Source organism: Girardinichthys multiradiatus, chromosome 20, assembly GCF_021462225.1.
Source record: "Girardinichthys multiradiatus isolate DD_20200921_A chromosome 20, DD_fGirMul_XY1, whole genome shotgun sequence".
NCBI classification, from domain to species: domain Eukaryota; kingdom Metazoa; phylum Chordata; class Actinopteri; order Cyprinodontiformes; family Goodeidae; genus Girardinichthys; species Girardinichthys multiradiatus.
In genome coordinates this window covers 41,847,388-41,871,936 of record NC_061812.1, presented here as the reverse complement: position 1 = coordinate 41,871,936, position 24,549 = coordinate 41,847,388, and positions in this window count along the sequence as shown.

The window sequence follows — 24,549 nt, the reverse complement described above, 5'->3', positions numbered from 1 at the left end:
TTTTCATTCCTCAAAAACCAAAAGGGATGTGTTGACTAAAAAAATTGTAACTACGTAACTAAATTATTTATTTTCTGTTTGATGTTTTTTCTGTATCCATGTGCTATTAAATCTGTTGCACACATACTACTGTACAACTCCCATTAGTGAGCTTGTTGTTTCATTGTTTGAATGCTTTACAGTGCCTTGCGAAAGTATTCGGCCCCTTTGAACTTTTCAGCCTTTTGCCACATTTCCAGCTTCAAACATAAAGATATAAAATTCTAATTTTTTGTGAAGAATCAACAACAACTGGGACACAATCGTGAAGTGGAATGAAATTTATTGGATGTATGAAACTTTTTTAACAAATAAAAAACTGAAAAGTGGGCCGTGCAATATTACTCGGCCCCTTTACTTTCAGTGCAGCAAACTCACTCCAGAAGTTCAGTGAGAATCTCTGAATGATCCAATGTTGTCCAAAATGACTGATGATGATAAATAGAAGCCACCTGTGTGTAATCAAGTCTCCGTATAAAATGCACCTGCTCTGTGATAGTCTCAGGGTTCTGTTCAAAGCGCAGAGAGCATCATTAAGACCAAGGAATACACCAGGCAGGTCCGAGATACTGTTGTAGAGAAGTTTAAAGCCGGATTTGGATACAAAAAGATTTCTCAAGCTTTAAACATCCCAAGGAGCACTGTGCAAGCAATCATATTGAAATGGAAGGAGTATCAGACCACTGCAAATCTACCAAGAACCGGCCGTCCCTCTAAACTCTCATCTCGAACAAGGAGAAGACTGATCAGAGATGCAGCCAAGAGGGCCATGATCACTGTGGATGAACTGCAGAGATCTACAGCTGAGGTGGGAGAATCTGTCCATAGGACAACAATCAGTCGTACACTGCACAAATCTGGCCTTTATGGAAGATATCCATAAAAAGTCTCATTTAAAGTTTGCCACAAGCCACCTGGGAGACACACCACACATGTGGAAGAAGGTACTCTGGTCACATGAAATGAAAATCGAACTGTTTGGCCACAATGCAAAACAATATGTTTGGCGTAAAAGCAACACAGCTCATCACCCTGAACACACCATCCCCACTGTCAATCATGGTGGTGGCAGCATGATGGTTTGGGCCTACGTTTCATCAGGAGGGACAGGGATGATGGTCAAAATTGTTGGGAAGATGGATGGGGCCAAATACAGGACCATTCTGGAAGAAAACCTGTTGGAGTCTGCAAGAGACCTGAGACTGGGACGGAGATTTATCTTCCAACAAGACAATGATCCAAAACATAAAGCCAAATCTATAATAGAATGGTTCACAAATAAACGTATCCAGGTGTTGGAATGGCCAAGTCAAAGTCCAGACTTGAAACCAATCGAGAATCTGTGGAAAGAGCTGAAGACTGCTGTTCACGAACGCTCTCCATCCAACCTCACTGAGCTCGAGCTGTTTTGCAAGGAAGAATGGACAAGAATTTCAGTCTCTCGATGTGGAAAACTGATAGAGACATACCCCAAGCGACTTGCAGCTGTAATTGCAGCAAAGCGTGGCGCTACAAAGTATTAACGCAAGGGGCCTGTTGGACCACTTGTTTGCTGAGTATTGGATTATCTGCACGTTGTTGGACGTCACTGTGCCCCTCCAATGGCATCGGCCATTTTGTACCCAGGACAGCCCGCTCCTACATATCCCATCGAGCATTGCGACTGATATGACTGGGCGTCCCCAGTCTGACGTCACAGGATGCTATATAGGTTTGAAAACTCGCCTTCTGCTGGAAACCAGATCTGGTGATCGAAGCGCACCACTTTAAGAGAGGAACTCGGTGAAGAGTTTCATTCATTCTCTCTCGTTGGACAACGAACTATTCATAACTGAAGTCTGTGGACTAAGAAGGCCAGAGGTTTCACTTTTGCCGATCGAAGACGTGAGTTAACACGTAACTGGAGACACGGAGCTTCGGAGAGATGAACCGCTACCGTGTTTCATTTTCAAGTCGACTTTGATGGTCAGATCATATTTTTCCTTTTTGTCAAGAAGACCGAAGGACAAAGACTGAACGTTCCCCTGAAGTTAATTGTGGACGCACAATTAACTCAACCCCACGTTTCCTCGCTCAAATTCCCTCGCTCAGGAAGAAGACAACACAAGTAAAACCCATTTCTTTTTTTTATTTCTTTATTAGAAGGCCTGGGCAGGGTCAGAGGTTATAGAAGCGATCAGAATCGCTGGTTAGGATCTCATGTGTTCTGAATAATATGTGCATGTAACCTTGCTTGTTGAAACTTTGATGTGTTATGTGATATCGGGACCCGCCTTGTTCCCCAGAGCTGTTTGTGTTTACTATCTGAACGCGGGTGCGTTGCAAACTGGACTGTTAAAACGACCTCATGGTAAAATTCTCCATTTTACCTTTGTCTTCAATCTCACTGTGCTAGCTTGCCGCCAAAAGTTATCAATCCTTTGTGTTCAGGAGTAAAGGGGGAAGTTTTATGATCAGAAGATCATAAAAGACACTCTAAGCTGCACTCCAACCCCCCACCAGTCATCACCACACCCCCCTTTCATATCCTCTCCCTTCATCTGTTGTGCCATAAACTGCTGGTTGACTCAATACATACCCACTACCGTTTGTTGATTTTGCTTATTTAGATGTGTTTACCCCTGTGTGTGTAGAATTTTGCATGTTGAGTAGGTAAAAATTAATAAATATTCACATAGATAAAGAGAGAGCGTTTGGTGTTTCATTGTGTGCAACAAGTGATGTGTCAGTCAAAATAAGGTTCAAGTTCCACACGTTTCGGCAGAAACGGTCGATTAAACAGTGACATCTCCGGCAATAGTTATTAACTATTACGGAGTATTCAACGGTTGTAATTGTCAGAGGCGTTGAGCCACAATTACAACACCAGAAATATCTCTGGTCTCGATTTGTAAATGAGGATTTATGGTTAGGAAATTGATTTTGTCAGATTATGATTTGTAATTATAATTATTGATCAAGATTATTCAATCAATAATCATACTCCCAACAGGGCCGAATAATATTGCACGCCCCACTTTTCAGTTATTTATTTGTTAAAAGAGTTTGACACATCCAATAAATTTCATTCCACTTCACGATTATGTCCCACTTGTTGTTGATTCTTCACAAAAATTTGAATTTTATATCTTTATGTTTGAAGCCTGAAATGTGGCAAAAGGTTGAAACGTTCAAAGGGGCCGAATACTTTCGCAAGGCACTGTAAATACACTGTAAGACATTAACATAGTGCCCTCCCTATTATAACAAGACACGCAGTAATTAAAAAGGCTATGAACCACTACAATGAGAAACGAGCTGACTTTTCAACTCACAGCCAAAACCCTGTTGAATGAGTAGTGATATCGTTACTAATTCCTATACCTTTATCTGAGACAGTTGGAGCACAGTATTGCTAAGTATACTACAGGATGCTTAGCAATACTGTGAGTGTGTTACTACTACTGTAATGCAGTGTTGGGACCACAGCCATGGTTACAACATGAAAGGCCGGTACAAACTTTTCTGGAACTTTCAAAATACACTGCATTAATTGACTTCCAGCGCAACTTAGGAATTGGGGATAACAGCGGACTTCCCATGATGCCAATGGCCATATAAGCCCCCACCTTTCCAAGGAATCGATCTCTTCTACACGGGTCACCCTGGGGCCTGGACAGAGAGACACAGCGCGCTAATGTCTCTTTGCTGGCAAAAAGACATACCTCTTCAACTGGATCCAAGAGTGTCATACAATCACCGATCATATGCACAAAGTTAAGTACGAATGAAATACTGTTTGTGTATCCGGTTGCTTGATTTTCTCTCTGAGGCCTCTAGAGCAAACTGTGTTCCAGAGAGCTCCTAGCAGAGACGCTGTCTTTACGACTCCGAGTGGAGCAGTTTCCCGATCTGAAGGAGGACCGCATCAACGTGGTAACGTGCAGCTGGGCCAGCCGACAGAACAGCCGCCACTCTCACAGCTCCGGAGGTTAGCTGTAGCTAACCTTTTGTTCACAGAGTTTCTTCAAACTTCGTCGTCACACGGACAAGTTTCCCTCAGCACAGTTCATGAGAGGTTAGGTTTGGGCAGAGAGAAGTGATTTAGGATTAAATGATCTAAACGTTTTTCATTTTATGAAGTTTGGTTTTGTTTGTGAAACTCCGTTATCTTAGTGCTAGAAGGCTATCTGCAGCACACGTGCTCAGTTTGTGTTCTGTGTTTGTGTGTTTTGGAAGTTAAGACAAACTTTATTTAAAGGGTGATTTTAAACACAGAAGACTGAGCATAATGCACCGTCCGCGTTTATGCATTTTAACCCTTTTATTAACGGTATTTTAAAGGTGTGTGTGTTTGATTCTGGTGCTAAGCTATCAGCATCTTTTGTTAGCTTTAACTGCTAACAGCTAAGAACATGTGCTTGCCTGATAAAGAATATTTACCCAGAAAGGTTGTTAGTTTTCAATCCAGTAAATAATATTTCCCTAAACATTATTTTGCTAGACTTGATAACTAAGTAAACACCATTAAGCCCCATTTCTCCTGAAAGATTTGGTTCTTTTCCAAAATATTTTACTATTTCCTTAAGAATATTTCTTTAAATATTATTTTAACAAATAAATGCAGCTAATGAGACACCGTTGAGAATTAGTCATACAGAAGGTTGGTTTTATTCAGCAGATCATTCTTTAAAACATTATTTTATTAAAATAATATTTTATCTGATCTTGCATTGTGAAGGGTTGTCTAAAGGTATGCTAATTATTGCCTAAGTTAGTTCCAAGACTAACTTAACTTCACTTCCAGGTTCTTCAAGATAATCATTGGTTCTCAAACATAAACATTGCATGGTAATGTTGCATCACTCTTTTGGTCATGGTTTCAACCATCTTTAATCAACTTCTTTATATTGTACATAGCCCATTAGTTTTCAATATTCTTTAATTTTGCTTGGTAGTTTAGTTGGATTGTTTTAGCTTAGTAAAGAGTTTGTTGATTGAAATATGTTTGACTTTGAGTTGACTTATTTTTGTTAATAAATTCTTGTATATTAAGAAATTGTGTGAATTCAATCCATGTGTGTGCAGAGTTTTGCTGTTCAATGTCAGAGCTTGGCTCATCCCTTTCAATTTTGTCCTAATACCAGCACTGTTGCCTTGCTTTCCGGTACGAACTTTTCTGGAACTTTCAAAATAAATCGCATTAACCTACAGCCAGGAAAAAGGGGTAACAGCGGACTTCCCGTGACGTCACTGTCCAAATAAAACCCAGTTTTTGCAGACATCCTGTCTCTTCTATGCGGGTTCCCCAGGGGATCCGGACAGGGAGACAGCGCACTAATGTTTCTTTGTTGGCAAACAGACATAACTCTTCAAACTGGATCCAAGAGTGTCATACGATCACGCGATCATATGCACTAAGTTAAGTAGGAATGAATTGCTTTTTGTGTATCTGGTATTCTTTCATGAACGGGGTAATTAAGGTACAAGCGTGGCTTGACTTTTCTCTCTGAGGTCTACAGAAGCAAACTGTGTTCCAGAGAGTTCCCAGCAGAGACCCTGTCTCTACGACGCCGAGTGGAGCAGTTTTCCCAGTCTGAAGGAAGGACAGTGGGATCGCATCACCGTGGCTACCGCAGTAACGTGCAGTTTGCTGGCCGACAGAGCGAGCCGCCCCTCCCCACGGCTACGGAGTTTAGCTGTAGCTAACCTTTTGTTCACTGTGGATGTTTTCTTCAAACTTTGTTGCCCTGGACAGCTTTTCCTCAGCACGGTTCACCTGAGAGGTTAGGTTTGGGCAGAGAGAAGTAATTTAGAAGGAAATAATCTAAACATTATTTTTGTTTTATGAAGTTTGGTTTTGTTTGTGTTGAAACTCACCTATCTTAGTGCCAGCAGATTAGCTGTAAGCTTACAGTATGTGCTCAGTTTGTGTGTTCTGTGTTTGTGTTGGTTTTAAAAGTTAAGAAAAACTTTATTTAAAGGGTGATTTTAAACACAGAAGATTGGCAATAATATGCCGTCCTTGCTTATGCATTTTAACCCCTTTTATTGGTGGTATTTTAAAGGTATATGTGTGATTCTGATGATAAGCTATAAGCTTCTTTTGTTAGCTTTAACTGCTAACAGCTAAGAACAGGTGTTTGCCTGCTAAAGATCATTTACCCAAAAAGGTTGTTGGTTTTCAATCCAGTAAAATAACATTTCCCTAAATATTATTTTACCAAACTTGAAAACTAAGTAAACACCATTAAGCCCATATCTCCAGAGAGATTTGGTTCTTATTCAAAATAATATTTCTTTAAATATGATTTTACTAAATAAAGGCAGCTAATTAAACACTCTTGAGAATTGGTCATCCAGAAGGTTGGTTTTATTCAGCAAATCATTCTTAAAATATTATTTTATTAAAATAATATTTTATCTGATCTTGCATTGTGAATGGTTGTTTAAAGGTATGCCAATTATTGCCTAAGTTAGTTCCAAGACTTAACTTCATTTCCAGATTCTTCAAGATAATCATTGGTTCTCAAACATAAACATTGCATGGTATTGTTGCATCACTCTTTTGGTCATGGTTTCAACCATCTTTAATCCACTTGTTTATATTGTACATAGCCCATTAGTCTTCCCTATTCTTTAATTTTGCTTGATAGTTTAGTTGGATTGTTTTAGCATAGTAAAGAGTTTGTTGATTGAAATATGTTTGACTTTGAGTTGACTTATTTTTGTTAATAAATTCTTGTATTTTATGAAATTGTGTGAATTCATTCAATGTGTGTGCAGAGTTTTGCTGTTCAATAATGTCAGAGCTTGGCTCATCCCTTTCAATTTTGTCCTAATACCACCACCTTACTGGTCTGGTATTCACAGGACAACCCTTAACAGACTGAAATATTATTTAATAAATATTAAAATATTAATGTTAAATACTAAATAATATACTCATATTCATAATTACAAGAGGTAGTTAGTAAAAAAAAATAGTCAGTCAGTCAGTCATTTTCTACCGCTTATTCCATAGTGGGTCGCGGGGGAGCTGGTGCCTATCTCCAGCAGTCTATGGGCGAGAGGCAGGGTACACCCTGGACAGATCGCCAGTCCATCGCAGGGCAAAAAAAATAAAAAAAAAATAATGTTGATTAAATCTAAGTTCAACTAAGTCTCTGTCTGTGGTCATCAATCAGTCATGTGGCTACTTATTGCATGCAAAAGATGATCAACAAAAAAGCTACTTTCTGTACAGGAAAGAAAAGTTGCAGGATAGACCAGAGATGTGTATCAGAGTTAGGATAAAAGTGGATGCATAGATGCATAAACTGATTCTAAATGTAACTTCCCAGTCCCTGTGGGTCAAAATAACCAGCAATGGCCCTGAGAATAGCTCATCATAGTGGTTCCTGGTCTAATTTATTTTCAACATTTCATACAATCAAAGAAAATAAAAACTAAAGGTCTTCTGAGTTCCAAAAGTTCATGGCTATGCCAAATAGACTCAGATGTACTATTTTAATATCGTTCTCCTGTGGGGCTTATTTTAGTTTCTCCTTCCAGTTTAAACAACAGGGAAAATGATGCCATTATTTCAATGTAAATGTCTGGTTTCAGCCACTGGGAATGATAAAGGTCATTTGTTTAGTGTCACCTCCAGAGGTGTGGAGCACAGTTCAGTAACAGTCTGATTTCCAAATGACAGAAACATTTTTTAAGAGAAACAATACAATTAGATTAGTTTTATATCATTACTTATTAGCTTAATGTTGCTTTAAACGTAAAATAAAACCAAAACGTTAACAGTCAAAGTTGTCAAATGTCTACAGTGCACTTGTAATCATTTTCATTGATAGGAGCCTGATTAAAACTAATTCCTGTGTTCTCTCCGTGTCACTAAGTGCTATTAATAAAATATATCCATCCACCATGTGCCTGCTGTTGTGATGTTGCCACTTTGGTCATGCTCAACCACACACTATGACAGAACGACCCAACCAGAAAAAGGACCAAGCAACAGGGGTGGAAGTCATAACTCTTTATGAGTACTTCCGACGGCAGGAGGAGAAAGAAATGCGCTGGTCTAAGGACCAGGTGGAGCAGCGACCACCACTCTGGGGCTCCAAGCTGGCGATAATACCACCTAGGAGCAGTCAGCGGCCCAACAATACCTCTCCACCACCGCAATGCAGACATCAGCTCGACACCAGAGTCACCAGAGTGCCACGCAGACAGCCTCCAAACCTAATGCCTCGCACCTCTTCCATGAGGGTCAGCGTGGTCTTGCGCCAGCATGCTCTAAGCACCTCTGTCCAGTCTATGAGGTATTCTCCAGTGTCTCGGCATGTGCCAGTGCACCAGTCGGGTGCGTCCCATCTCTAGGCAGTCTATGTTTCACTCTGAGGAACACAGCCCAGGTTTTCCAGACCAGGACTCCGAGGCCAGTACGCTTCCACTCCTTCTCCAGGGGGTCTGGCTGATGCCTTCACTGCTACATGCTGCCTTGAGGTCCCTGAAACTGCTTCACACCAAGGTATCTGAGCCTGCTCCACGTTGCCTGAAAGCAACTAAGCCCGCTCCTCGTCTTAAGCTGCTGCTCCTGCTTCGTTTTGGGGTTCCTGAGGTCTCAACATGGGTGTACTGGTAAACCCGCTTCGTGTTCCTGAGTTCTTCGACGAGGGTGTCCAGGTTGACCCGCATCGTGTTTCTGTTCCTAAGCTTCTCTTTCGACCTCCTGATGAGCTTCTCTGTGGATTCCTGGCCACTGACCTCCACCGTGGCTTCCACATTACAGAGCTCCACCCTGCATTCTCCTTGCTTGTGTTCTCCATGCACCTTCTTCACCGGCCTCCAAGGTTCCAGCATCAGTGCCGCTGGCCTTCTGAACTCTGTGCCTCCTTGGGATGACCTCCCGGGCACCCGCTGAACATTGTTTTTTTTGTTTCTATGTTTTCTATAGCCTGTTCCAAAATTGTAGGTAGTTAATGTTCGAGAACAAACATAGTACTGGATCACACTGACACGAATATTTTTATTTTGCATTGATTTAAATAGTTAAAATCAGCTAGAACAGACAGCGTATGTCTCAGTAGCTGTTAGACATTCTGAAGATTTATTTAATTTCCAGCAAGCTCACGGTGATGTGACATCTTTCTACTACAGGTATGGGATGTATTACTAATGATAATGTTGCTGAAACTCACTTAAAAAAATCCTAAGCCTTTATGACAACCTCTTGTATTTTGGTGGTGTATTTACTCTAGCTTTAGTTAAACAGCTTAAAGTCTTTCCAGTTCCTCATAACTATCTCAGTTTAGAAATTCCTTGTAGCACCAGAATTAAACTGAGATTCGTCAAGTTGATCCTTTGACCAGTGACCATATATTTAGGCCAAACTTATGACACAAGTTAAAAAATACTGTACAATTATTAAAAATAAGATACATTGAAGGTTTGAAGAAATGTGCAACAGAGTACGAAAGGTAAAAAATGTAAAAATTGTGCATATATATTTGTGCATTAAAAACAACTGATTTACAGCACAAGAGTGTGGAAAAACTGTGCAAAACATAACAGCTTCATGCAAGCGGTGGAAGACATGGTTTGAAATGTTATTTTTACTGATGTTTTTCTGTCTCCCACCACCTGCACTGGATCGAGGGGTCATCCTAGGACAGAGCTGGCCTTTCTGATGAGCCTTTCCAATTGTTTCCTCTCAGCTGTAGATAAACTGGTGTTCCAATATCCTTAGAAGTTGACTGATGCCACCACAGAGTCAAAAAAGGCCTTCAGGAGCACCCCGTGCACTCCAAAATATCTCTTCATTCTGCTCTGACCCTTTCTGTGAAAAAAAGGCAGAGCTCTAAACACGACATGCTGTACTGCGGTGTTTAACAGAACTGACTGATTTAAATATGCAAAGTACTCAGTCTTCACAATTTATGCACTTAGAGCAGGAGAGCAGAATCATTTGGAGATGTTTACTTCACTGAAAGATTCAATTTCCGTTTTACAATGTACTGTAAACGTGTTGCGAAAAATGCATTTCAAGAGCAAGTGGAGCTTATGTAACATTTCAGCAGAGATGCAATGTTGCTTGCGGTTCAGATTGTCCTTGCACACACAATGTACAAGATATCTCATACTGATCCTCATCCATTATTCACAACATCTCCCTCTCTTGCAGAATCTACCACAGTGGCCCATTTTAATCTGTTTTCAGAACACCAAATCCAGCCAACCTGACTGCACGTTCCAACCTTAACCAGAGCCATCCATTTGTAGTAGCTTATTTTAACAGCTCTGTGAAGACCCGTTTATCTTTATTGAACCAATTTCTAGCAATGCTTCTGGCATCCTACACATTCTCATTGTGAAAACAGTGGTTGCCGTGGTAACAACTGCACCACAATAAGAGCATGTTAGGAGACAAACAAACCGTGCTATGCCGTGGAGGCTGGGGCCAAATGATATGTTTATGTAATCAAGGACATCTACTGTACAGCCACTCTTGCTGTCATCTAGAGCATTACCATAGCAACACATTTGGTAGTTATGTTATTTGGACTCATCCTTGCTTCCTTTTACCACCTAGTTCAATATTGGTCAGGTCAGCTCTAATTTTTTGCATTCGAATAGGTCGAGGGCACTGACACCAACATGCTTCATGGCCAATTTCCTCATCCTTACCACTGTGGATTTGTGTCCTGCTCATTCACACAGATGCAATTGGCAGTTTTCCTATAGTAATTGAATGAATTTGTTCTTAAAGTGACAGATGCTTCACTGCAATGCATAATATTTTTAAAATTGAAGTTTTAAAATGATGACTTCATCTATTAAGGGGAGAAAGCCTGGCCCTGTGTGAAAATACAACTGTCTTGTTAAATCATGAATTACCTGTGTTTAACCCCATTTTTTGTTTTGATTTTATTTGCCACAACAGGGCCCTGATCTAAAGAAACAGAAGAGAAACAAAGTTACTAACATCTATCAGTCTGGCAAGGGTTACAAAGGTTTTGGGAACCAATGGAAGCCATCCCTGTTAAATGTGGCCTAAACAATACCATACCTAGTACCGAACATGGTGGTGCTAGTGTAATAGTCTTGCGCTGCTTTGCTGCTTCAGGACCTGGACCACTTGCTGTAATTAATGAAACCATGGATTCTTCTCTATAGCAGAAAGCTTTGAATCAGAATCAGTTTGTGGCCTGAAGCTCACATTGCAGTTAGGTTATGCACCAAAATAATGATCTGAGGCACACCAGCAGGACCACCTGTAAATGGCTAAAAAGAATCAAGGTTTTGGAATGGCCCAGTCAAAGCCTGCAGTTAAAGATTTATCAGATAAATTGGCTGTGGCATGACCATCAACAGATTGTTTATGGTTGAAGATCCTCCAATGTGTTTAGCCCACTCTGTGTACATTTTATACTGTTCCAAGAAACACACAAGACAGTTGGAGCAGGATTAGTTTATAACATAATATTCCAAGCTTTTGCAGCTCACAGAGTGCTGTTCAATATATCATCTGGAAATGGAAAGAGTATGACTTCAAACAACTTCAAACCTAGCAAGACATGACCATTCAAATAAACAGACAGGCACGGCAAGAAAAGCAATAATCAGAGAAGCAGTCAAGAGGCTTATGGTAACTCTTAAAGGTTTTTACTTGCATGTAGGGGACACAAAAAACAGGAAAGAAGGTGTTCTGGTCAAATGAATCCAACTTAAACTTTAAACTCTAGGGCCTTCAAGCCACTGCACATCCCTCTGAACACACCATCTCCAGAGTCAGACATAGCGATTGTAGCAAAAGATTAGAGACTGGGGCAGAGGTTCACCTTCCATCAGAACAACAGCCTTAAACATACATCCAGAGGTACAATGTAATGGTTTAAATCAAAGCACATTTATGTATTAGACCTGTCAAAGTCCAGATTCAAATATAAAAAAATAAATGTTGCAAGAACTGAAAATTGATGATCACTAACACCCTATGTCCAAACTGACAGAGAATGAGCTATTTTGCAAAGAACTGACAAACATTTCAGTCAGCAGGTGTGAAAAACTGGTAGAGACATACCCCAATAGACCAGAGGCTGTAATTGCAGCAAAACGTGGTTCTACATAGTATTATCTCTAGGGCCTAAATATAAATACACACCAAACCTTTCAGATTTGTCCTTATCTTTTAAAATTATGCTCTAATTTATGTTGGAACCCAAAAGAATTGCAATAAAGTTTGCAAAGTGTCATAATCCGCCAAAGTTCGAGTAGCATGAATATTTTTGCAAAGCAATATAGTGGGACAAAATGCTTTGCAGTGAAAAATAAAAACAAGTCACTGGCAAAAGTAAGCTACTGTTTTATATCTTTTATCAATTTTACCATGTTTACTTTGTTCACCAAAGGTATAGGAAGGCAAGCTTTATTTCTGATCAGGGAGATGAAGTGATATGTATCTGAGATCAACAGTTAATTTCTTCCTAAAGGTGTAGCTTAAAATACAATGTCATGGCCATGTTTGTTCTTATTTCTATAAATACCTATTTTTATTTCCATAGAGTATTGTTCAATGTAAGCACCACTGACTCTTCTTTTTTGTTCAAATACAGAATATTTTCTCCAAATATGTAGAAACCGATGCACAGATGGATGTGTAATTAAATGTGGAAGCTGGTGGAGGGTTGATTTTGCTGAATCGTTTGCAACAAAGCACATATTTTGATTTGCTCAGGTTGAAAACAACAACACAGCAGACCTTTGCTTCTTGGTTTTGTTTTGTACGTAGATGTAGAGGTTTCAGAAGAAAACTACAGAGCTGGCTGTGGCAGTGAGCGTACAGCTGCTGTGAATAAAATGTAATTTTTCTCGGTCACATCTCACCATTTCTGTGAAAAACAAACTTCTGATGGAAAACAAATTATTTTTACAAACAGCATACATTTCATGAATTTGACTGCCATTTGCTCATTCAGCTAGATAATTGCTCTGTGTTTTTGTTAGCAACATCCTGCCAGCTGCTCATTCTGGGGTTTTCATTCATTAGTCCCTTTAAAGACTATTTATGTGAGACACTCTAATTTCTCTCTTGCTAAGGGTGTTTCAACAACGCCAAAATCCCAAACAAAGTGGTCAGCTGAGCAGCGACAATTTCATCAATACACCGCAGTTATACTGCAATATGCACAAAAAAGAAGGCTAATTTAATATGACTCTTTAAAGTAGTGAGAATTCAGAGGACATATGACCGCATGGTGCCCAATAAAAATGAAAACACAAACCAATTGGAAGTTGCAGTACAAGAAGAAATATCCTTTTAAGACTCTGACCTTGTACGGAAATTTGATAATACAGTCAGTTAGACTGAATGAGGAAAACGTCTGAACGAGAAAGAAGGAACCTGTGTATTTTCTAACCTGGAAAGGAAATTAATATTTCATTTGTCACTAGAGATGCCCAGATCGAACAGAGTTTAACATCTTATATTAGAGATTGGTACTTATAGAGCTGCAAGCATTACTTGGTTACCAAACCAAGGTGTTAGGTCAAAGGAGAGAACATGATAAACGTTTTAATGTCATGATTAACCTGTGTTTGATTTGTGGAGTTTCTTTTATGTTTTTCTGCGCTTCCCTGTTTATGTTCTTTAGTTGCTGTTATTTCAGTTCATCCTATTGTTTACTTGTTTCTTGTATTCCTGTACATTTAGAGTTTTGTTGGATTCTTGCTCCATGTCGATATACCTGCCTGTGTTCCATGTCCTGTCACCACCTGTAAGTTACCAGTTCTATAATTATTAAAACAATTCAACTCACCATGCAGCTACCACACTGTGATCTGCACATTGATCCGACCAAACCTCAGCAAAATATGACATTTTAAGGCATTAAAGCTTCCCAGTTTCCTCAAAAAAGGGTCATCATAGTTTTGTGTTATGTGTCATCAGTGTGGGGAAAGTAAATTATGTTATTCCCTATTGTACCCAGTATTTAAAATTACTAAACTGCTCCATTTCTTGCTCTTTTTGTAAACATGGGTCTAAATTCATACCCTGTAGTCCCAACGCACACTCCCAGACACATTTCTTTGGTTTTACTAACAATAAGGTCAAGATAGGTGTTGTCAAAGCAAGCAATGAGATGGTTAACATACTTAGAGTAGGTGGGGTTGTTAACATACTGCATGTAAGCAGAGCTGTATCATTGGCATATTTCATTGATGGAGAAATGTTTTGTTTTGTAGTTTATCTCATTTGTTTACACATCCCTGTGGAACATCTGTGTTTGAGATAAGGCAATCAAAGAAAATGTTGTTAATACAGACTTATAGTTGCCTGACTCTTTTAAACTCTACAATCAGAATAATGAGGTGCTTACTTCTTAAAAGTAGGCACCTCATTGTAAAGGATAAACAGATTCACTTTGCTGTACTCCGTTCTGCCTTCCTATTATCTGTTTTTGTCTTGCTCTCTCTGAGACTGAATGAAGCGGATATGTCTCAGTATGTCATAAAAAATACTTTCCTAATAGCCACTTGCCCCACTGAGGAGCGGGTAACACTGCTGTGCTTCCTCTGACTTGGGTTTTTAACCTCTACACTGATAATGAAGACTGCTAACTTTGAGTTTTCTTCATATAGCAACAACGTCCACACTGAAGAGTGGTGCTGTTAGCAAAACCCGGTTGCACTTGGATATGTCCAATTTTTCACCTGAAAGAGTATCGGATTTTTCCACTCTCTGACTGGCTTAACATAGGTCATAGCTGACCACATCTTGGCGTATCTGTATTTAAAACTGTTTTAACTATTAAAATGTAATGTTATAATTAATAAATAGTTGGCTAGCTATTTCCAAAAACAATCAATTGAATTCAGTATATTTACTACCTTAGTTTGTCTAATTTTATGTTAAACCTTTCTTTAATCGATCAGATTTTTGTCAATTAAAAGGTTTTTTTTTATCTACTCTTATTTTAAAGGAAGTTATACTGTTCAACTTTGAAACACAAATATAAATCCCACACTTGCACAAGAAGTAAGGGTGGCATAATACTAGTCAACGGATGATCAAATTTAGTTTACTGGTAGGCAGATGTTGGGACCCAGCCATGGGGACAACATGAATGGCCAGTACGAGCTTTTCTTGAACTTTCAAAATAAATCGCATTAACCTACTTCCAGCACAGCCAGAAACGAAATAACAACGGACTTGCTGTGACGTCACTGTCCAAAAAAACCCCGCTTTTGCAACAAACTGACCTCTTCCACGCAGGTCCCCAGAGGAACTGGACAGAGGGACACCGCGTGCTAATGTCTCTTTGCAGGCAAACAAACATAACTCTTCAAACTGGATACAAGAGTGTCACACGATCATGCGATCATATGCATGGTAAATTCAGTAGGAATGAATTGCTGTTTGTGTATCCGGTATTCAATAATGACTGGGGGTAATTAAGGTACAAGCGTTGCTTGAAGTGTCTCTCTGAGGTCTACAGAAGCAAACTGTGTTCCAGAGAGTTCCCAGCAGAGACCCTGTCTCTACGACGCCGAGTGGAGCAGTTTTCCCGGTCTGAAGGAAGGACAACGGAACCACATCACCGTGGTTACAGCAGTAAAATGCAGTTTGGACGGCCGACAGAGCAAGCCACCCCACCCCACAGCTACTGAGGTTAGCTGCAGCTAACCCTTTGTTCACTGTGGAAGCTTTCTTTAACTCCGTCGCCCGGACAACTTTTCCTCAGCACAGTTCACGTAAGAGGTAGTGTTGGGCAGAGAGTAGTAGTTAAGAATGAAATAAAGTAAAAATTTTTCGTTTTATGACGTTTGGTTTTGTTTGTGTGGAAAATTCATCCATCTTAGTGCTAGCAGATTATCTGCTCAGCACATGTGCTCAGTTTGTGTGTTCTGTGTTTGTTTTTTGTTTTTGTTTTTTAAGTTTAGACAAACTTTATTTAAAGGGTGACTTTAAACACAGAAGATCGGCCATAACGCGCGGTCCATGCTTATGCATTTTAACCCCTTTTATTAGTGGTATTTTAAAGGTATGTGTTTGATTCTGATGATAAGCTATAAGCTTCTTTTGGTAGCTCCAACCGCTAACAGCTAAGAACATATGCTTGCCTGCTAAAGATCATTTACCCAAAAAGGTTGTTAGTTTCCAATCTAGTAAAATAATATTTCCCTAAATATTATTTTACTAAACTTGATAACTAAGTAACACAATTAAGCCCATTTCTCAAAGATTTGGTTCTTATTCAAAATAATATTTCTTTAAATATTATTTTAATAAATAAAGGCAGCTAATTAAACACTGTTGAGAATTGGTCATCCAGAATGTTGGTATTATTCAGCAGATTTAAAATATTATTTTATTAAAATAATATTTTATCTGATCTTGCATTGTGAATGGTTGTTTAAAGGTATGCCAATTATTACCTAAGTTAGTTCCAAGACTGACTTAACTTCAATTCCAGATTCTTCAAGATAATCCTTGGATCTCAAACATAAACATTGTATGGTAATGTTGCATCACTCTTTTGGTCATGGTTTACAACCATTTTTTATCAACTTGTTTATATTGTACACAGCCCATTAGTCTTCTTTATTCTTTAATTCTGCTTGGTAATTTAGTTGGATTGTTTTAGCATAGTAAAGAGTTTGTTGATTGAAATATGTTTGACTTTGAGTTGACTTATTTTTGTTAATAAATTCTTGTATTTTAAGAAATTGTGTGAATTCATTCCATGCGTGTGCAGAGTTTTGCTGTTCAATAATGTCAGAGCTTGGCTCATCCTTTTCAATTTTGTCCTAATACCAGCACTGTTGCCTTGCAGCAAGAAGGTCCTGGGTTTGATTCCTGGCCTGGGGTCATTCTGCATGGAGTTTGCATGTTCTCCCCGTGCATGTGTGGGTTCTCACCGGGTACTCCGGCTTCCTTCCACAGACAAAGACATGCCTGTTAGGTTAACTGGTCTCTAAATTGCCCTTAGGTGTATGAATGAGTGTGTGCATGATTGTTTGTGTGTTGCCCTGCGATGGACTGCCGACCTGTCCAGGGTGTACCCCGCCTCTCGCCCATAGACTGCTGGAGATAGGCACCAGCTACCCCATGACCCACTATGGAATAAGCGGTAGAAAATGACAGACTGACTGACTATATATATATATATATACATATAAAATAAAATATTAAAGTCATGTCATGTCATTTTCTACCGCTTATTCCATAGTGGGTTAAAGTATTAATATTAAATATTAAATAATATATTCATATTCATAATTACAACACTGGCGACCTGTCCAGGGTGTACCCCGCCTCCCACCCATAGACCAATTTGGATAGTCACCTGCTCCCCCGTGACCCTGTATGGAAGAAACAGGTTCTGGAAATTGATGGATAGATCAATGGTGGGATAATTGTTTTAAAAGAATCAATAATGCCACACTTATTGGCACTTCTGCAGGTAATACTTATATTTGCTCATCCTCGTGTATTACACAAAATCGAGAAAAAAAAAGGAAAAAAAAAAAAAAACTGAGGTTAATGAAAGGATGGTAAGGGATGGTGCTGTGTCTAGCAGCGTTGGGAAATGAAGTCTTATTTTTACATTTGTTCAAATATAGCAGACTTTTTGCTCGATATAAAGTCTATATTTATAGTAAGGACTGCAAAATATAGGAGATGCTCTCATTTAAGGATAAGCTGTCATCAAATATAGTCATGCAAACAAATATGGTGTTCAGAAAGACATATTGGTATGAGGTAGCAACTAAAAACAGAAAGATTTGATTGCAGTGTTTAAAATATGGATCATCAGGTCATGTTTTTATTCCTATATATAGAATATAATTAATAACATGCTTACAACCTTTGCAAACACTTTTACAAAGCAACTTGCACCATAAGAAGCTTACAAACGTTTTTTTATGGTAAGAGGAAAGCAATAAAATCTGGAAATAAAATTTGTAAAAAAAGCTCAGCTTTTTCTGATCTGGTGCCTGATTTATTCAGGTATAAGTAATTATGTACGTCAAGCTCGGTTTTTCACTCAGAATCCCTGGCACACAGGCAGCGTGTGTTGAATTTGAAACATGATAATTTACACAGCTTTGCTCTTTAGACGTGGAGCAGATTCAGTGTTTTCCACTCTGCTTTTTTGGTTCAAAGTTTTCCACATTTTCAAAATGTAGCCATGTCACACAGAGTGTTGTCAGTCAGTTAACAAACAGACCACCAGTAGATAACTATCAGCAGTAAAGTTTTACATTTATTTTTTGCACTTTAAACAAAAAACTCTTCATGAACTTCAACTCAGTAGAGACACCCAGACTTCCCTCACCCCAGACACCTCCACCAGCTCCTCCAGGGGAAGCCCAAGGCGTTCTCAGGCCAGCCGAGAGACATCGTCCCTCCAGCGTGTCCTGGGAAGGATTCCAGGAGGCATCCGGTATAGATGCCCGAGCCACCTCAACTGGCTCCTCTCGATGTGGAGGAGCCAGTTGGAGCTCTACTCCAAGCTCCTTCCAGATGGCCGTGCTCCTCACCCTATCTCTAAGGGAGTGCCCGGCCACCCTACGGAGGAAGCTCATTTCAGCCGCTTGTATCCGAGATCTCGTTCTTTCGGTCATAACCCAAAGTTCATAGCCATAGGTCAAGGTGGGAATATAGACCAACCGGTAAAATCAAGAGCTTTGCTTTTCGGCTCAGCTCTCTCTTCGCCTCAACGGACCGGCACAGCGTCCCCATTACTGCCCATCATCCTTTCAGTAATTTTTCCTTTTCACTGTAATAGTTGTATTAACTTCCATGGCTAAGTGCCAGAAAAAAAGTAAACACAAGACAGAGAACACAGCCAAATGTTGCAGAAGAGTTAAACTCAGGAATACATGCTTTGCACAATTATTATCCAAGACAACAGTAGTGGAAAAAAATAAGGAATTTAGAAAAGTATTCATTGCATGTTTTTTAACACCAGCATGTCTTGCTCTAGAACAACAAAGCATGACAGGCTTTGATGTGTAATTGGGGTCAAATCTGGACCCACTTTAAAATGTAACATATTTTCAGTTAAAAAACAGAAACTGACTGCTGGACAGCACAGCACGGACAATCATGTATACATAGTGATGCACTGAACTTTAACTCGTTCTCTGTACAGCCATTCTTCTTACAGACAAAAGTTTCCAAAACTTAAGCTTTTAAAACTCAAAACATACAAGGCTTCTTTCCTATGCTTCAGTCTCTTTTTGCGAGAATATTGCCTCATGAGTTGTTTGTGTTAAAGCAGAATTGTCATGCACTTCTGCTGCTGCACCCCACAGCTGATAAGCTTCTGTGAAAGCACAGCTATATTATTTGGCCCTCCTTCCCAGAAAGCAGAAGTGGAGAGACTGAGCTACTTGTGTGACTGCTTAGAGGAAAATGATTCAAGTAGGGGTGGCATACAACCTTTTGAAGTCTAGTTTTTCTTAGAAGTGTCATATTATTTCTGCAGAACTTTGCATGCTCTGCATAGTTTTTGGGGTTTCTTTTTTATGCAATTATTGTTTATTTTTCTTGGCCAGCGACAGCAGATAAAATTGAGTTCTCACAAGCTTGTTTAAAGAACATTCTTTGAATATGTAAGATGAGCAAGATGCAGTGCTAACCTGGATGCAATTGCAGAATCTTCTTGGTGAAGAAATAGAAACAAGTTTGGTTAGAAGGGAGTTATTGCAGCTTTATTGTTTCAGAAGGCATTGATTGTATATAGGTGCAACAAATAAACTTGAAAGAGAATGTCTATTTTTCTGTGTAATAAGTGTAATGGTGAGCAAGTGACAGTAATGCATAGTTGATGAAAGTGTAACTACTTTAGCAAGAAACTGGCCAAGTACCTCACTATTTCATCATTTCCACATACAAGCATTAGCAGTACAAACATTTACAAACATTTTAGGATTTTAGAATGCTATGAGAGCCACCAGAATTGGCAGATATATTGACTTAACTCATTCAAAACTTTAAAACAGACACAAATAACACTATCACTTTAAATTAGATAGTTACACTAAAGCATGTGTTTTGCTGAGTTACTTAGAATGTTGGGCTAATATTTACTATCAGTGATCACTATGATTAAGACTCCTTCAGTGTTCATTCATCAAAAAAGCATACAGAAGGGCTGAAAATCAGTCAAACTCGTGAAACATGTAGTAAACTATATTTTTTTAACAATTTAAGTTAGTTTTTCAGTTTGTTTGCCTTCTTAACTGGAAAGTATTTATCCTCACAACAAATCAGCTTCCACGTTCTATGCCTGTGACTTGTTAGACAATTTGTTCCAAAAGAAGTCATGGAAAGCCATGGTCATGAACCAGAACCAGAGAACTTAAGCTGACTGGAACAGACAGATTTTCTTTTTAAATATCAACTATATGTTCTGATGGAATTTATAAAACGACAGCATTTTCTGCCACCACTGCTTCTACACTGTTTATGCATTTTGTGGAGTGTTTATTGGACATGACAGTGAATATGTATTTCATTTGTATGACTACTGTGTTGACATGTCACATAACTGAGGCAAATGCAGAAGAAATAACGCTTACGAGCAGCTTACATGTACATAAGTCAATCAAGTGAAAAACACTGGTGTCAGGTCCGGATGGACCGCAGCCTCCTGCCAGAGGGGAGAGTCTCAAAGAGTCTGTGACCTGGGTGGGAGGGATCAGCCAGAATCTTCCCTGCCCGCTTCAGGGTCCTGGAGGTGTACAGTTCCTGGAGCGACAGTAGACTGCAGCCAATCACCTTCTCAGCAGACCGAATGACACGCTGCAGCCTGCCCTTATCCTTGGCTGTAGCAGCGGCATACCAGATGGTGATGGAGGAGGTGAGGATGGACTCAATGATGGCTGTGTAGAAGTGCACCATCATAGTCTTTGGCAGGTTGAATTTCTTCAGCTGCCGCAGGAAGAACATCCTCTGCTGGGCTTTCTTGATGAGGGAGCTGATGTTTGGCTCCCACTTGAGATCTTGGGAGATGATGGTTCCCAGGAAGCGGAAAGATTCCACAGTGTCAATTGTGGAGTCACAGAGGGTGATGGGGGCAGGTGGGGCTGGGTTCTGCCTGAAGTCCACAACCATCTCCACTGTCTTTAGAGCGTTGAGCTCAAGGTTGTTCTGGCTGCACCAGTCCAACAGATGGTCCACCTCCCATCTGTACGCGGACTCGTCACCATCAGAGATGAGTCCGATCAGGGTGGTGTCGTCCGCAAACTTCAGAAGCTTGACAGACTGGTGACTGGAGGTGCAGCTGTTGGTGTACAGGGAGAAGAGCAGAGGAGAGAGAACACAGCCTTGGAGGGAACCGGTGCTGATGGTCAGGGAGTCAGAGACGTGCTTCCCCAGCCTCACGCGCTGCTTCCTGTCAGACAGGAAGTCAGTGATCCACCTGCAGGGGGAGTCGGGCACACTCAGCTGGGAGAGCTTCTCCTGTAGCAGAACTGGGACGATGGTGTTGAAGGCAGAGCTGAAATCCACAAACAGGATCCTGGCATAGGTTCCTGTGGAGTCCAGGTGCCGGAGGATGAAGTGAAGGGCTAGGTTGACTGCATCATCTACAGACCTGTTGGCTCTGTAGGCAAACTGCAGGGGGTCCAGGAGGGGGTCGGTGATGTCTTTTAGGTGTGAGAGCACAAGGCGCTCAAAGGACTTCATCACCACAGAGGTCAGGGCGACGGGTCTGAAGTCATTAAGCCCTGTGGTCCTTGGCTTCTTGGGAACAGGGACGATGGTGGAGGACTTGAAGCAGGCTGGCACATGACATGTCTCCAGTGAGGCGTTAAATATGTCTGTGAAGACTGGAGACAACTGATCAGCGCAGTGCTTCAGGCTGGCTGGTGAGACAGAATCCGGACAAGCAGCTTTCCGGGGGTTCTGTCTCCTGAAGAGTTTGTTGACGTCCCTCTCCTGGATGGAAAGAGCCGTCCTCGGCGTGGGTAGGGGGCTGGTGGGGGGGAACTTCAGGGTGGGGGTTGGAGGTGCCAAGGCCCCTCTTGAGGTTGGGGAGGTGGGGGTGGTGGATTGTGGCTGCAGCTGTTGGGGGGCGTCGTGGGGGATGGTTGCAGGACTGTCCCTTTCTCTTTCAAAGCGGCAGTAGAACTCGTTCAGGTCGTTGGCGAGGCGTCGGTCGTTGATGGAGTGGGGGGCTTTCGGCTTGTAGTTGGTGATTAGCTTGAGCCTTTTCCAGACAGACGCAGAGTCGTTGGCTGAGAACTGGTTTTGGAGCTTCTCAGAGTACAGTCGTTTGGCCTCTTTCACTGCCTTGCCAAACTTGTACTTTTCCTCTCTGTATATGTCTTTGTCCCCACTCCTGAAGGCCTCTTCCTTATCCAGTCTTAACCTTCTGAGTTTAGCTTTGAACCAGGGTTTGTCGTTGTTGTAACTCACCCTGGTGCATGATGGTACACAGCTGTCCTCACAGAAGCTGATGTAGGACGTCACAGCCTCTGTGTACTCGTCCAGACTGTTGGTAGTAGTCCTGAACACATCCCAGTCTGTACAGCCTAAACACGCCTGGAGATTCTCCACAGCCTCACTGCTCCACTTCCTTGTCGTCCTCACAACAGGTTTGCAGAGCTTTAGTTTCTGCCTGTATGCAGGAATCAGGTGGACCATGATGTGGTCGGATTGGCCAAGTGCAGCACGTGGGACGGCGTGATAAGTGTCTCTGATGGTGGTGTAACAGTGATCCAGAATGTTGTCCTCTCTGGTCGGACATTTTATAAACTGTCTATATTTGGGGAGTTCGTGGGTGAGATTACCTTTGTTAAAGTCGCCAACGACGATTACTAAGGAGTCCGGGTTTGTCCACTCCACACTCAGTATCTGGTCGGCGAGCATGCGCTGTGCGACCTGCACGTTAGCTTGCGGCGGGATGTAAACACCGACTAGGATGAACGAAGCGAACTCACGGGGGGAATAGAAAGGCTTACAGTTTATGATGAAGGCTTCCAGGTCTGGAGAACAGTGCTGCTGAATCACTGTCACGTCGTTGCACCAACCACTGTTGAGGTAAAAACAGATTCCTCCACCTTTCGCTTTGCCGGAGAGTTCCGTGTCTCTGTCCGCTCTGTAGAGCTGGAATCCTGCCAGCTGCAGCGCAGAGTCCGGTATTAATCCACACAGCCACGTATCCGTGAAGCACAAAACTGCCGATGAATAAAAGTCCCTGTTTTTCCCCAACAGCAGTTGTAGTTCCTCAATTTTGTTGGGAAGTGAGCGCACGTTAGAGAGAAATATTCCAGGTAACGGTGTTCGTAGTCCACGCTGGCGAAGACGTACCAGCACCCCAGCCCGTTTCCCTCTCTTCCGGCGTTTCACCGCGTGAACAAAGGTGAGCGCACCTTTGACCAGAATGTCCAAAAATTCCAGAGCAGTAGGCAGAAAAGTGGGAAATAACTCCTCTGGTGTAGTAGCCCTGATGTTCATGAGTTCTTCTCTGGTGAGAGAGCTCCGGGTACCATCACAGAAGACCGTTTTAAAGCAAAAAACAAAACAAAACAATGCGCACCAACACGCCGAGGCGACCATCTGCGGCGCCATCTTGGTTAGTTTGTGAACAACAGATGGTGTAATCCAGGACATGTTACTGTGAAGTGTCATCTCTGCAGTCCAGATATTGAACTGTTGGCAGTAAGTTTTCGTCCATATTATTTACCCAGAGAGTTCACCAGTGTTATTTTGGTAACAGTTTACGTTCCACCTTCCGCTGTTGCTGACACTGCATGTGATGCCATCAGCTCAGTTGTTGCTAAGCTACAGACACAAAACCCCAATGCTTTTGTGGCAATTTCTGGTGATTTTAACCATGCTTCACTCTCTGCTACACTTCCAACGTTTCAACAATTTGTCAGCTGCTCTACCAGAGAAAACAAAACATTGGATTTGTTTTATGCAAATGTCAAGGACTCATACATCTCTACAGCACAACCTCCTCTAGGCAAATCAGATCACAATCTTGTTTTTCTCTGCTCGAAATATAAGCCCCTTGTTCAGAGACAACCTGTAATAAAGAGGACTGTGAGAAAATGGTCACAGGAAGCTGAAGAAGCTCTGCAAGGTTGCTTTGAGGCTACAGACTGGGACGCACTGTGCCAGCCACATGGAGAGGACATCAATGCCATGACTGAGTGTGTAACCGACTATATAAACTTCTGTGTGGATAACATCATCCCCACCAGAACCGTGAGATGCTTCCCCAATAACAAACCTTGGATCACCAGTGACCTGAAGGATCTGCTTAACAAGAAAAAAAGAGCCTTCAGAGAGGGAGACAGAGAATTATTGAGAATTATACAGAAGCAACTTAAAGTCAAGATAAGAGACAGCAAGGAGGTGTACAAGAAGAAGCTGGAGAGCGAACTCCAGCAAAACAATATCAGAGATGTGTGGACAGGGATGAAGAAGATCACAGGCTTCAAGCAGAAAGAAGATCAGACCGATGGAAGTCTGGACAGAGCCAATGAACTGAACACATTCTTCAATAGGTTCAG